This window comes from Lates calcarifer, unplaced genomic scaffold (assembly GCF_001640805.2).
Source record: "Lates calcarifer isolate ASB-BC8 unplaced genomic scaffold, TLL_Latcal_v3 _unitig_1485_quiver_2860, whole genome shotgun sequence".
NCBI classification, from domain to species: Eukaryota; Metazoa; Chordata; class Actinopteri; family Centropomidae; genus Lates; species Lates calcarifer.
The window spans coordinates 20,326-31,075 of NW_026115552.1; the positions used below are offsets into that span (position 1 = coordinate 20,326).

The 10,750-nt window shown below is 53.0% G+C and overlaps 21 non-coding genes across 21 annotated transcripts; all 21 read left to right on the plus strand.

The window, feature by feature from the left end:
* Positions 1 to 175: 175 nt before the first annotated feature.
* On the plus strand, positions 176 to 341 carry LOC127139397 (U1 spliceosomal RNA). Its single transcript, XR_007809603.1, has one exon. It is a non-coding gene; the product is annotated as a U1 spliceosomal RNA (small nuclear RNA).
* Positions 342 to 714: 373 nt separating this feature from the next.
* Positions 715 to 827, plus strand: LOC127139434 (U5 spliceosomal RNA). The gene has a single exon (XR_007809638.1). It is a non-coding gene; the product is annotated as a U5 spliceosomal RNA (small nuclear RNA).
* A 183-nt stretch (positions 828 to 1,010) lies between these two features.
* On the plus strand, positions 1,011 to 1,207 carry LOC127139416 (U2 spliceosomal RNA). Its single transcript, XR_007809622.1, has one exon. It is a non-coding gene; the product is annotated as a U2 spliceosomal RNA (small nuclear RNA).
* Positions 1,208 to 1,769: 562 nt separating this feature from the next.
* On the plus strand, positions 1,770 to 1,933 carry LOC127139425 (U1 spliceosomal RNA). Its single transcript, XR_007809629.1, has one exon. It is a non-coding gene; the product is annotated as a U1 spliceosomal RNA (small nuclear RNA).
* Positions 1,934 to 2,304: 371 nt separating this feature from the next.
* LOC127139429 (U5 spliceosomal RNA) lies at positions 2,305 to 2,416 on the plus strand. The gene has a single exon (XR_007809633.1). It is a non-coding gene; the product is annotated as a U5 spliceosomal RNA (small nuclear RNA).
* A 181-nt stretch (positions 2,417 to 2,597) lies between these two features.
* Positions 2,598 to 2,788, plus strand: LOC127139405 (U2 spliceosomal RNA). Its single transcript, XR_007809611.1, has one exon. It is a non-coding gene; the product is annotated as a U2 spliceosomal RNA (small nuclear RNA).
* A 559-nt stretch (positions 2,789 to 3,347) lies between these two features.
* Positions 3,348 to 3,509, plus strand: LOC127139399 (U1 spliceosomal RNA). The gene has a single exon (XR_007809605.1). It is a non-coding gene; the product is annotated as a U1 spliceosomal RNA (small nuclear RNA).
* A 369-nt stretch (positions 3,510 to 3,878) lies between these two features.
* LOC127139435 (U5 spliceosomal RNA) lies at positions 3,879 to 3,989 on the plus strand. Its single transcript, XR_007809639.1, has one exon. It is a non-coding gene; the product is annotated as a U5 spliceosomal RNA (small nuclear RNA).
* Positions 3,990 to 4,170: 181 nt separating this feature from the next.
* Positions 4,171 to 4,362, plus strand: LOC127139412 (U2 spliceosomal RNA). Its single transcript, XR_007809618.1, has one exon. It is a non-coding gene; the product is annotated as a U2 spliceosomal RNA (small nuclear RNA).
* A 562-nt stretch (positions 4,363 to 4,924) lies between these two features.
* Positions 4,925 to 5,089, plus strand: LOC127139394 (U1 spliceosomal RNA). The gene has a single exon (XR_007809600.1). It is a non-coding gene; the product is annotated as a U1 spliceosomal RNA (small nuclear RNA).
* A 373-nt stretch (positions 5,090 to 5,462) lies between these two features.
* LOC127139433 (U5 spliceosomal RNA) lies at positions 5,463 to 5,576 on the plus strand. Its single transcript, XR_007809637.1, has one exon. It is a non-coding gene; the product is annotated as a U5 spliceosomal RNA (small nuclear RNA).
* A 179-nt stretch (positions 5,577 to 5,755) lies between these two features.
* Positions 5,756 to 5,945, plus strand: LOC127139409 (U2 spliceosomal RNA). Its single transcript, XR_007809615.1, has one exon. It is a non-coding gene; the product is annotated as a U2 spliceosomal RNA (small nuclear RNA).
* A 560-nt stretch (positions 5,946 to 6,505) lies between these two features.
* On the plus strand, positions 6,506 to 6,669 carry LOC127139436 (U1 spliceosomal RNA). The gene has a single exon (XR_007809640.1). It is a non-coding gene; the product is annotated as a U1 spliceosomal RNA (small nuclear RNA).
* A 372-nt stretch (positions 6,670 to 7,041) lies between these two features.
* On the plus strand, positions 7,042 to 7,153 carry LOC127139430 (U5 spliceosomal RNA). Its single transcript, XR_007809634.1, has one exon. It is a non-coding gene; the product is annotated as a U5 spliceosomal RNA (small nuclear RNA).
* A 180-nt stretch (positions 7,154 to 7,333) lies between these two features.
* Positions 7,334 to 7,522, plus strand: LOC127139417 (U2 spliceosomal RNA). The gene has a single exon (XR_007809623.1). It is a non-coding gene; the product is annotated as a U2 spliceosomal RNA (small nuclear RNA).
* A 561-nt stretch (positions 7,523 to 8,083) lies between these two features.
* Positions 8,084 to 8,245, plus strand: LOC127139400 (U1 spliceosomal RNA). The gene has a single exon (XR_007809606.1). It is a non-coding gene; the product is annotated as a U1 spliceosomal RNA (small nuclear RNA).
* A 374-nt stretch (positions 8,246 to 8,619) lies between these two features.
* On the plus strand, positions 8,620 to 8,731 carry LOC127139431 (U5 spliceosomal RNA). The gene has a single exon (XR_007809635.1). It is a non-coding gene; the product is annotated as a U5 spliceosomal RNA (small nuclear RNA).
* Positions 8,732 to 8,916: 185 nt separating this feature from the next.
* LOC127139406 (U2 spliceosomal RNA) lies at positions 8,917 to 9,107 on the plus strand. The gene has a single exon (XR_007809612.1). It is a non-coding gene; the product is annotated as a U2 spliceosomal RNA (small nuclear RNA).
* A 562-nt stretch (positions 9,108 to 9,669) lies between these two features.
* On the plus strand, positions 9,670 to 9,830 carry LOC127139395 (U1 spliceosomal RNA). The gene has a single exon (XR_007809601.1). It is a non-coding gene; the product is annotated as a U1 spliceosomal RNA (small nuclear RNA).
* A 368-nt stretch (positions 9,831 to 10,198) lies between these two features.
* LOC127139432 (U5 spliceosomal RNA) lies at positions 10,199 to 10,310 on the plus strand. The gene has a single exon (XR_007809636.1). It is a non-coding gene; the product is annotated as a U5 spliceosomal RNA (small nuclear RNA).
* Positions 10,311 to 10,490: 180 nt separating this feature from the next.
* Positions 10,491 to 10,681, plus strand: LOC127139407 (U2 spliceosomal RNA). The gene has a single exon (XR_007809613.1). It is a non-coding gene; the product is annotated as a U2 spliceosomal RNA (small nuclear RNA).
* Positions 10,682 to 10,750: the final 69 nt, after the last annotated feature.

Sequence of the window (10,750 nt, forward strand, 5' to 3'; positions counted from 1 at the left end):
TGCACCGCGCAACTTTGTCAAACTGCAGTATAGTGCTTGCAACGCCTCGGGGACAAGCCTCAGATGAGGGTCAGCTAATGCTGATGTCGCCGAACTCTGGCATTGTGCAGTGTGGCCACCATCAGCCAGGGTGCTGTGTCTGGAACCGACCCACCGTCTCTGACAACTCCAACTCATACTTACCTGGCAGGGGAGATACCATGATCAAGAAGGTGGTTCACCCAGGGCGAGGCTCAGCCATTGCACTCCGGTTGCGCTGACCCCTGCGAATTCCCCCAAATGTGGGAGTCTCGACCTGCATAATTTCTGGTAGTGGGGGACTGCGTTCGCGCTCTCCCCTGACCGCTACGTCAAAGGAAAACAAGGTGTCCCGGGTAGCTTCTTTTACTCGTAAGCGTGAAAGCGTGCTGCCAACTATGCCAGTTTTACGACTGCAGAGTCGGTGCTGTTGTCGGGCCCGTGACGATTGGTGGGCGTTTCTGTATGTTACAAGCACACATGCCCCCGCCCCCCCGCCCCCCAAAGGCGGGGCTTTCCGCCTAAGCCTAACCCTCCGCAAACCCCATTGGATAGCGCATGTGACAGTACGGGGCAGGGTAGCTGACGGGTGCGATCTGGGATTTGGAACGCGGCAGGCGCAAAGAGAGGCCTACCGTGACGGTGGTGGCTGGGACGACTGGGGTTCTCCGGCTGCCCTCAAGGCGAAGGCCGTACTGACTCTGGTTTCTCTTCATAACGCACAAGTCTTTCGCCTTTTACTAAAGACTTCCGTGGAGGAGGAACGCCAACGAGTTTAAGCTATTTTTGGTAGGTTTGGCCGTAAGGCTGAGCCCCTTTGAGTGTGTGAAAAGTCAAACGGCTGTCTCCGCTAAGAACCAGGGGTGCAAAGTGGGGAGACTGGGTGGGGGTGCTAAGCAGCAGCCATTGTTAGGCTGGCTTGAAAACAGGGCACCGTGACAAGAGAGGATCGTGCCAAGAGCTTGGACCGGAACACGAAACGCTTTGGACTCATCGCTTCTCCGGCCCTTTTGGCTAAGATCAAGTGTAGTATCTGTTCTTATCAGTTTAATATCTGATACGTCCCCTACCCCGGGGACCCATATATTAAATTGATTTTTGGATCAGGGAGCCGGAACGGGGGGCTTGCTCCTTCCCACTCCACGCATCGACCCGGTATTGCATTACCTCCAGGTACGGTGCACATTCTCCTGGAAACGTGCAATGTAACTATAGAGTTTTGTGGGGGGTGTTTTTTCCAGGGGAGTCCCTTGCTTTTCTCACATTCCTTTATCGATAGGGTACAAGTTGCTCAAAGCCCTGATGCGGTTACTGAGTCGTACGCTTAGTGGTGCACTCTTGATTTTTCCCTTCCCCGGAGGTTGATCAGGGTGTACCGTCTCTCTTTTGCAGCTGGAAAAGAAGGTAAAGTAAGCAGTTCTCTCTATATAAGGGGATAACGTGTCCAACAGACCTTTAGAGACGGGAGCATACACGGCTTATGCATTACTGTTTTTTGAAAAAAAACAGGCACATTCCAGTTTGTCTGGGCCGAGCTCCGACCGGTGAGAAAAGTCAATAAAACCAGCAAAGTTTGTGCACCGCGCAACTTTGTCAAACTGCAGTATAGTGCTTGCAACGCCTCGGGACAAGCCTCAGATGAGGGTCAGCTAATGCTGATGTCGCCGAACTCTGGCATTGTGCAGTGTGGCCACCATCAGCCAGGGTGCTGTGTCTGGAACCGACCCCACCGTCTCTGACAACTCCAACTCATACTTACCTGGCAGGGGAGATACCATGATCAAGAAGGTGGTTCACCCAGGGCGAGGCTCAGCCATTGCACTCCGGTTGCGCTGACCCCTGCGAATTCCCCAAATGTGGGAGTCTCGACTGCATAATTTCTGGTAGTGGGGGACTGCGTTCGCGCTCTCCCCTGACCTACGTCAAAGGAAAACAAGGTGTCCCGGGTAGCTTCTTTTACTCGTAAGCGTGAAAGCGTGCTGCCAACTATGCCAGTTTTACGACTGCAGAGTCGGTGCTGTTGTCGGGCCGTGACGATTGGTGGGCGTTTCTGTATGTTACAAGCACACATGCCCCAGCCCCCGCCCCGCCCCCAAAGGCGGGGCTTTCCGCCTAAGCCTAACCCTCCGCAAACCCCATTGGATAGCGCATGTGACAGTACGGGGCAGGGTAGCTGACGGGTGCGATCTGGGATTTGGAACGCGGCAGGCGCAAAGAGAGGCCTACCGTGACGGTGGTGGCTGGGACGACTGGGGTTCTCGGCTGCCCTCAAGGCGAAGGCCGTACTGACTCTGGTTTCTCTTCATAACGCACAAGTCTTTCGCCTTTTACTAAAGACTTCCGTGGAGAGGAACGCCAACGAGTTTAAGCTATTTTTGGTAGGTTTGGCCGTAAGGCTGAGCCCTTTGAGTGTGTGAAAAGTCAAACGGCTGTCTCCGCTAAGAACCAGGGGTGCAAAGTGGGGAGACTGGGTGGGGGTGCTAAGCAGCAGCCATTGTTAGGCTGGCTTGAAAACAGGGCACCGTGACAAGAGAGGATCGTGCCAAGAGCTTGGACGGAACACGAAACGCTTTGGACTCATCGCTTCTCGGCCTTTTGGCTAAGATCAAGTGTAGTATCTGTTCTTATCAGTTTAATATCTGATACGTCCCCTACCCGGGGACCATATATTAAATTGATTTTTGGATCAGGGAGCCGGAACGGGGGCTTGCTCCTTCCACTCCACGCATCGACCCGGTATTGCATTACCTCCAGGTACGGTGCACATTCTCTGGAAACGTGCAATGTAACTATAGAGTTTTGTGGGGGTGTTTTTTTCCAGGGGAGTCCCTTGCTTTTCTCACATTCCTTTATCGATAGGGTACAAGTTGCTCAAAGCCCTGATGCGGTTACTGAGTCGTACGCTTAGTGGTGCACTCTTGATTTTTCCCTTCCCCGGAGGTTGATCAGGGTGTACCGTCTCTCTTTTGCAGCTGGAAAAGAAGGTAAAGTAAGCAGTTCTCTCTATATAAGGGGATAACGTGTCCAACAGACCTTTAGAGACGGGAGCATACACGGCTTATGCATTACTGTTTTTTGAAAAAAAACAGGCACATTCCAGTTTGTCTGGGCCGAGCTCCGACCGGTGAGAAAAGTCAATAAAACCAGCAAAGTTTGTGCACCGCGCAACTTTGTCAAACTGCAGTATAGTGCTTGCAACGCCTCGGGACAAGCCAGATGAGGGTCAGCTAATGCTGATGTCGCCGAACTCTGGCATTGTGCAGTGTGGCCACCATCAGCCAGGGTGCTGTGTCTGGAACCGACCCCACCGTCTCTGACAACTCCAACTCATACTTACCTGGCAGGGGAGATACCATGATCAAGAAGGTGGTTCACCAGGGCGAGGCTCAGCCATTGCACTCCGGTTGCGCTGACCCCTGCGAATTCCCAAATGTGGGAGTCTCGACTGCATAATTTCTGGTAGTGGGGGACTGCGTTCGCGCTCTCCCTGACCGCTACGTCAAAGGAAAACAAGGTGTCCCGGGTAGCTTCTTTTACTCGTAAGCGTGAAAGCGTGCTGCCAACTATGCCAGTTTTACGACTGCAGAGTCGGTGCTGTTGTCGGGCCGTGACGATTGGTGGGCGTTTCTGTATGTTACAAGCACACATGCCCCAGCCCCCGCCCCCCCCAAAGGCGGGGCTTTCCGCCTAAGCCTAACCCTCCGCAAACCCCATTGGATAGCGCATGTGACAGTACGGGGCAGGGTAGCTGACGGGTGCGATCTGGGATTTGGAACGCGGCAGGCGCAAAGAGAGGCCTACCGTGACGGTGGTGGCTGGGACGACTGGGGTTCTCGCTGCCCTCAAGGCGAAGGCCGTACTGACTCTGGTTTCTCTCATAACGCACAAGTCTTTCGCTTTTTACTAAAGACTTCCGTGGAGAGGAACGCCAACGAGTTTAAGCTATTTTTGGTAGGTTTGGCCGTAAGGCTGAGCCCTTTGAGTGTGTGAAAAGTCAAACGGCTGTCTCCGCTAAGAACCAGGGGTGCAAAGTGGGGAGACTGGGTGGGGGTGCTAAGCAGCAGCCATTGTTAGGCTGGCTTGAAAACAGGGCACCGTGACAAGAGAGGATCGTGCCAAGAGCTTGGACGGAACACGAAACGCTTTGGACTCATCGCTTCTCGGCCTTTTGGCTAAGATCAAGTGTAGTAATCTGTTCTTATCAGTTTAATATCTGATACGTCCCCTACCCGGGGACCATATATTAAATTGATTTTTGGATCAGGGAGCCGGAACGGGGGCTTGCTCCTTCCACTCCACGCATCGACCCGGTATTGCATTACCTCCAGGTACGGTGCACATTCTCTGGAAACGTGCAATGTAACTATAGAGTTTTGTGGGGGGTGTTTTTTTCCAGGGGAGTCCCTTGCTTTCTCAAATTCCTTTATCGATAGGGTACAAGTTGCTCAAAGCCCTGATGCCGTTACTGAGTCGTACGCTTAGTGGTGCACTCTTGATTTTTCCCTTCCCCGGAGGTTGATCAGGGTGTACCGTCTCTCTTTTGCAGCTGGAAAAGAAGGTAAAGTAAGCAGTTCTCTCTATATAAGGGGATAACGTGTCCAACAGACCTTTAGAGACGGGAGCATACACGGCTTATGCATTACTGTTTTTTGAAAAAAAACAGGCACATTCCAGTTTGTCTGGGCCGAGCTCCGACCGGTGAGAAAAGTCAATAAAACCAGCAAAGTTTGTGCACCGCGCAACTTTGTCAAACTGCAGTATAGTGCTTGCAACGCCTCGGCGACAAGCCTCAGATGAGGGTCAGCTAATGCTGATGTCGCCGAACTCTGGCATTGTGCAGTGTGGCCACCATCAGCCAGGGTGCTGTGTCTGGAACCGACCCCACCGTCTCTGACAACTCCAACTCATACTTACCTGGCAGGGGAGATACCATGATCAAGAAGGTGGTTCACCCAGGGCGAGGCTCAGCCATTGCACTCCGGTTGCCGCTGACCCCTGCGAATTCCCCAAATGTGGGAGTCTCGACTGCATAATTTCTGGTAGTGGGGGACTGCGTTCGCGCTCTCCCCTGACCGCTACGTCAAAGGAAAACAAGGTGTCCCGGGTAGCTTCTTTTACTCGTAAGCGTGAAAGCGTGCTGCCAACTATGCCAGTTTTACGACTGCAGAGTCGGTGCTGTTGTCGGGCCGTGACGATTGGTGGGCGTTTCTGTATGTTACAAGCACACATGCCCCAGCCCCGCCCCCGCCCCCAAAGGCGGGGCTTTCCGCCTAAGCCTAACCCTCCGCAAACCCCATTGGATAGCGCATGTGACAGTACGGGGCAGGGTAGCTGACGGGTGCGATCTGGGATTTGGAACGCGGCAGGCGCAAAGAGAGGCCTACCGTGACGGTGGTGGCTGGGACGACTGGGGTTCTCGGCTGCCCTCAAGGCGAAGGCCGTACTGACTCTGGTTTCTCTTCATAACGCACAAGTCTTTCGCCTTTTACTAAAGACTTCCGTGGAGAGGAACGCCAACGAGTTTAAGCTATTTTTGGTAGGTTGGCCGTAAGGCTGAGCCCTTTGAGTGTGTGAAAAGTCAAACGGCTGTCTCCGCTAAGAACCAGGGGGTGCAAAGTGGGGAGACTGGGTGGGGGTGCTAAGCAGCAGCCATTGTTAGGCTGGCTTGAAAACAGGGCACCGTGACAAGAGAGGATCGTGCCAAGAGCTTGGACGGAACACGAAACGCTTTGGACTCATCGCTTCTCGGCCTTTTGGCTAAGATCAAGTGTAGTATCTGTTCTTATCAGTTTAATATCTGATACGTCCCCTACCCGGGGACCATATATTAAATTGATTTTTGGATCAGGGAGCCGGAACGGGGCTTGCTCCTTCCACTCCACGCATCGACCCGGTATTGCATTACCTCCAGGTACGGTGCACATTCTCTGGAAACGTGCAATGTAACTATAGAGTTTTGTGGGGGGTGTTTTTTCCAGGGGAGTCCCTTGCTTTCTCACATTCCTTTATCGATAGGGTACAAGTTGCTCAAAGCCCTGATGCGGTTACTGAGTCGTACGCTTAGTGGTGCACTCTTGATTTTTCCCTTCCCCGGAGGTTGATCAGGGTGTACCGTCTCTCTTTTGCAGCTGGAAAAGAAGGTAAAGTAAGCAGTTCTCTCTATATAAGGGGATAACGTGTCCAACAGACCTTTAGAGACGGGAGCATACACGGCTTATGCATTACTGTTTTTTGAAAAAAAACAGGCACATTCCAGTTTGTCTGGGCCGAGCTCCGACCGGTGAGAAAAGTCAATAAAACCAGCAAAGTTTGTGCACCGCGCAACTTTGTCAAACTGCAGTATAGTGCTTGCAACGCCTCGGGGACAGCCTCAGATGAGGGTCAGCTAATGCTGATGTCGCCGAACTCTGGCATTGTGCAGTGTGGCCACCATCAGCCAGGGTGCTGTGTCTGGAACCGACCCCACCGTCTCTGACAACTCCAACTCATACTTACCTGGCAGGGGAGATACCATGATCAAGAAGGTGGTTCACCCAGGGCGAGGCTCAGCCATTGCACTCCGGTTGCGCTGACCCCTGCGAATTCCCCAAATGTGGGAGTCTCGACTGCATAATTTCTGGTAGTGGGGGACTGCGTTCGCGCTCTCCCTGACCGCTACGTCAAAGGAAAACAAGGTGTCCGGGTAGCTTCTTTTACTCGTAAGCGTGAAAGCGTGCTGCCAACTATGCCAGTTTTACGACTGCAGAGTCGGTGCTGTTGTCGGGCCGTGACGATTGGTGGGCGTTTCTGTATGTTACAAGCACACATGCCCCAGCCCCCGCCCCCGCCCCCAAAGGCGGGGCTTTCCGCCTAAGCCTAACCCTCCGCAAACCCCATTGGATAGCGCATGTGACAGTACGGGGCAGGGTAGCTGACGGGTGCGATCTGGGATTTGGAACGCGGCAGGCGCAAAGAGAGGCCTACCGTGACGGTGTGGCTGGGACGGACTGGGGTTCTCGGCTGCCCTCAAGGCGAAGGCCGTACTGACTCTGGTTTCTCTTCATAACGCACAAGTCTTTCGCCTTTTACTAAAGACTTCCGTGGAGAGGAACGCCAACGAGTTTAAGCTATTTTTGGTAGGTTTGGCCGTAAGGCTGAGCCCTTTGAGTGTGTGAAAAGTCAAACGGCTGTCTCCGCTAAGAACCAGGGGTGCAAAGTGGGGAGACTGGGTGGGGGTGCTAAGCAGCAGCCATTGTTAGGCTGGCTTGAAAACAGGGCACCGTGACAAGAGAGGATCGTGCAAGAGCTTGGACGGAACACGAAACGCTTTGGACTCATCGCTTCTCGCCTTTTGGCCTAAGATCAAGTGTAGTATCTGTTCTTATCAGTTTAATATCTGATACGTCCCTACCCGGGACCATATATTAAATTGATTTTTGGATCAGGGAGCCGGAACGGGGGCTTGCTCCTTCCACTCCACGCATCGACCGGGTATTGCATTACCTCCAGGTACGGTGCACATTCTCTGGAAACGTGCAATGTAACTATAGAGTTTTGTGGGGGTGTTTTTTCCAGGGGAGTCCCTTGCTTTTCTCACATTCCTTTATCGATAGGGTACAAGTTGCTCAAAGCCCTGATGCGGTTACTGAGTCGTACGCTTAGTGGTGCACTCTTGATTTTTCCCTTCCCCGGAGGTTGATCAGGGTGTACCGTCTCTCTTTTGCAGCTGGAAAAGAAGGTAAAGTAAGCAGTTCTCTCTATATAAGGGGATAACGTGTCCAACAGACCTTTAGAGACGGGAGCATACACGGCTTATGCATTACTGTTTTTTGAAAAAAAACAGGCACATTCCAGTTTGTCTGGGCCGAGCTCCGACCGGTGAGAAAAGTCAATAAAACCAGCAAAGTTTGTGCACCGCGCAACTTTGTCAAACTGCAGTATAGTGCTTGCAACGCCTCGGGGACAAGCCTCAGATGAGGGTCAGCTAATGCTGATGTCGCCGAACTCTGGCATTGTGCAGTGTGGCCACCATCAGCCAGGGTGCTGTGTCTGGAACCGACCCCACCGTCTCTGACAACTCCAACTCATACTTACCTGGCAGGGGAGATACCATGATCAAGAAGGTGGTTCACCCAGGGCGAGGCTCAGCCATTGCACTCCGGTTGCGCTGACCCTGCGAATTCCCAAATGTGGGAGTCTCGACTGCATAATTTCTGGTAGTGGGGGACTGCGTTCGCGCTCTCCCTGACCGCTACGTCAAAGGAAAACAAGGTGTCCCGGGTAGCTTCTTTTACTCGTAAGCGTGAAAGCGTGCTGCCAACTATGCCAGTTTTACGACTGCAGAGTCGGTGCTGTTGTCGGGCCGTGACGATTGGTGGGCGTTTCTGTATGTTACAAGCACACATGCCCCAGCCCCCGCCCCCGCCCCCCAAAGGCGGGGCTTTCCGCCTAAGCCTAACCCTCCGCAAACCCCATTGGATAGCGCATGTGACAGTACGGGGCAGGGTAGCTGACGGGTGCGATCTGGGATTTGGAACGCGGCAGGCGCAAAGAGAGGCCTACCGTGACGGTGGTGGCTGGGACGACTGGGGTTCTCGGCTGCCCTCAAGGCGAAGGCCGTACTGACTCTGGTTTCTCTTCATAACGCACAAGTCTTTCGCCTTTTACTAAAGACTTCCGTGGAGAGGAACGCCAACGAGTTTAAGCTATTTTTGGTAGGTTTGGCCGTAAGGCTGAGCCCTTTGAGTGTGTGAAAAGTCAAACGGCTGTCTCCGCTAAGAACCAGGGGTGCAAAGTGGGGAGACTGGGTTGGGGGGTGCTAAGCAGGCAGCCATTGTTAGGCTGGCTTGAAAACAGGGCACCCGTGACAAGAGAGGATCGTGCCAAGAGCTTGGACGGAACACGAAACGCTTTGGACTCATCGCTTCTCGGCCTTTTGGCTAAGATCAAGTGTAGTATCTGTTCTTATCAGTTTAATATCTGATACGTCCCCTACCCGGGGACCATATATTAAATTGATTTTTGGATCAGGGAGCCGGAACGGGGGCTTGCTCCTTCCACTCCACGCATCGACCCGGTATTGCATTACCTCCAGGTACGGTGCACATTCTCTGGAAACGTGCAATGTAACTATAGAGTTTTGTGGGGGGTGTTTTTTCCAGGGGAGTCCCTTGCTTTTCTCACATTCCTTTATCGATAGGGTACAAGTTGCTCAAAGCCCTGATGCGGTTACTGAGTCGTACGCTTAGTGGTGCACTCTTGATTTTTCCCTTCCCCGGAGGTTGATCAGGGTGTACCGTCTCTCTTTTGCAGCTGGAAAAGAAGGTAAAGTAAGCAGTTCTCTCTATATAAGGGGATAACGTGTCCAACAGACCTTTAGAGACGGGAGCATACACGGCTTATGCATTACTGTTTTTTGAAAAAAAACAGGCACATTCAGTTTGTCTGGGCCGAGCTCCGACCGGTGAGAAAAGTCAATAAAACCAGCAAAGTTTGTGCACCGCGCAACTTTGTCAAACTGCAGTATAGTGCTTGCAACGCCTCGGGGACAAGCCTCAGATGAGGGTCAGCTAATGCTGATGTCGCCGAACTCTGGCATTGTGCAGTGTGGCCACCATCAGCCAGGGTGCTGTGTCTGGAACCGACCCCACCGTCTCTGACAACTCTCAACTCATACTTACCTGGCAGGGGAGATACCATGATCAAGAAGGTGGTTCACCCAGGGCGAGGCTCAGCCATTGCACTCCGGTTGCGCTGACCCCTGCGAATTCCCAAATGTGGGAGTCTCGACTGCATAATTTCTGGTAGTGGGGACTGCGTTCGCGCTCTCCCTGACCGCTACGTCAAAGGAAAACAAGGTGTCCCGGGTAGCTTCTTTTACTCGTAAGCGTGAAAGCGTGCTGCCAACTATGCCAGTTTTACGACTGCAGAGTCGGTGCTGTTGTCGGGCCGTGACGATTGGTGGGCGTTTCTGTATGTTACAAGCACACATGCCCCGCCCCGCCGCCCCAAAGGCGGGGCTTTCCGCCTAAGCCTAACCCTCCGCAAACCCCATTGGATAGCGCATGTGACAGTACGGGGCAGGGTAGCTGACGGGTGCGATCTGGGATTTGGAACGCGGCAGGCGCAAAGAGAGGCCTACCGTGACGGTGGTGGCTGGGACGACTGGGGTTCTCGGCTGCCCTCAAGGCGAAGGCCGTACTGACTCTGGTTTCTCTTCATAACGCACAAGTCTTTCGCCTTTTACTAAAGACTTCCGTGGAGAGGAACGCCAACGAGTTTAAGCTATTTTTGGTAGGTTTGGCCGTAAGGCTGAGCCCTTTGAGTGTGTGAAAAGTCAAACGGCTGTCTCCGCTAAGAACCAGGGGTGCAAAGTGGGGAGACTGGGTGGGGGTGCTAAGCAGCAGCCATTGTTAGCTGGCTTGAAAACAGGGCACCGTGACAAGAGAGGATCGTGCCAAGAGCTTGGACGGAACACGAAACGCTTTGGACTCATCGCTTCTCGGCCTTTTGGCTAAGATCAAGTGTAGTATCTGTTCTTATCAGTTTAATATCTGATACGTCCCCTACCCGGGGACCATATATTAAATTGATTTTTGGATCAGGGAGCCGGAACGGGGGCTTGCTCCTTCCACTCCACGCATCGACCCGGTATTGCATTACCTCCAGGTACGGTGCACATTCTCTGGAAACGTGCAATGTAACTATAGAGTTTTGTGGGGGTGTTTTTTTCCAGGGGAGTCCCTTGCTTTTC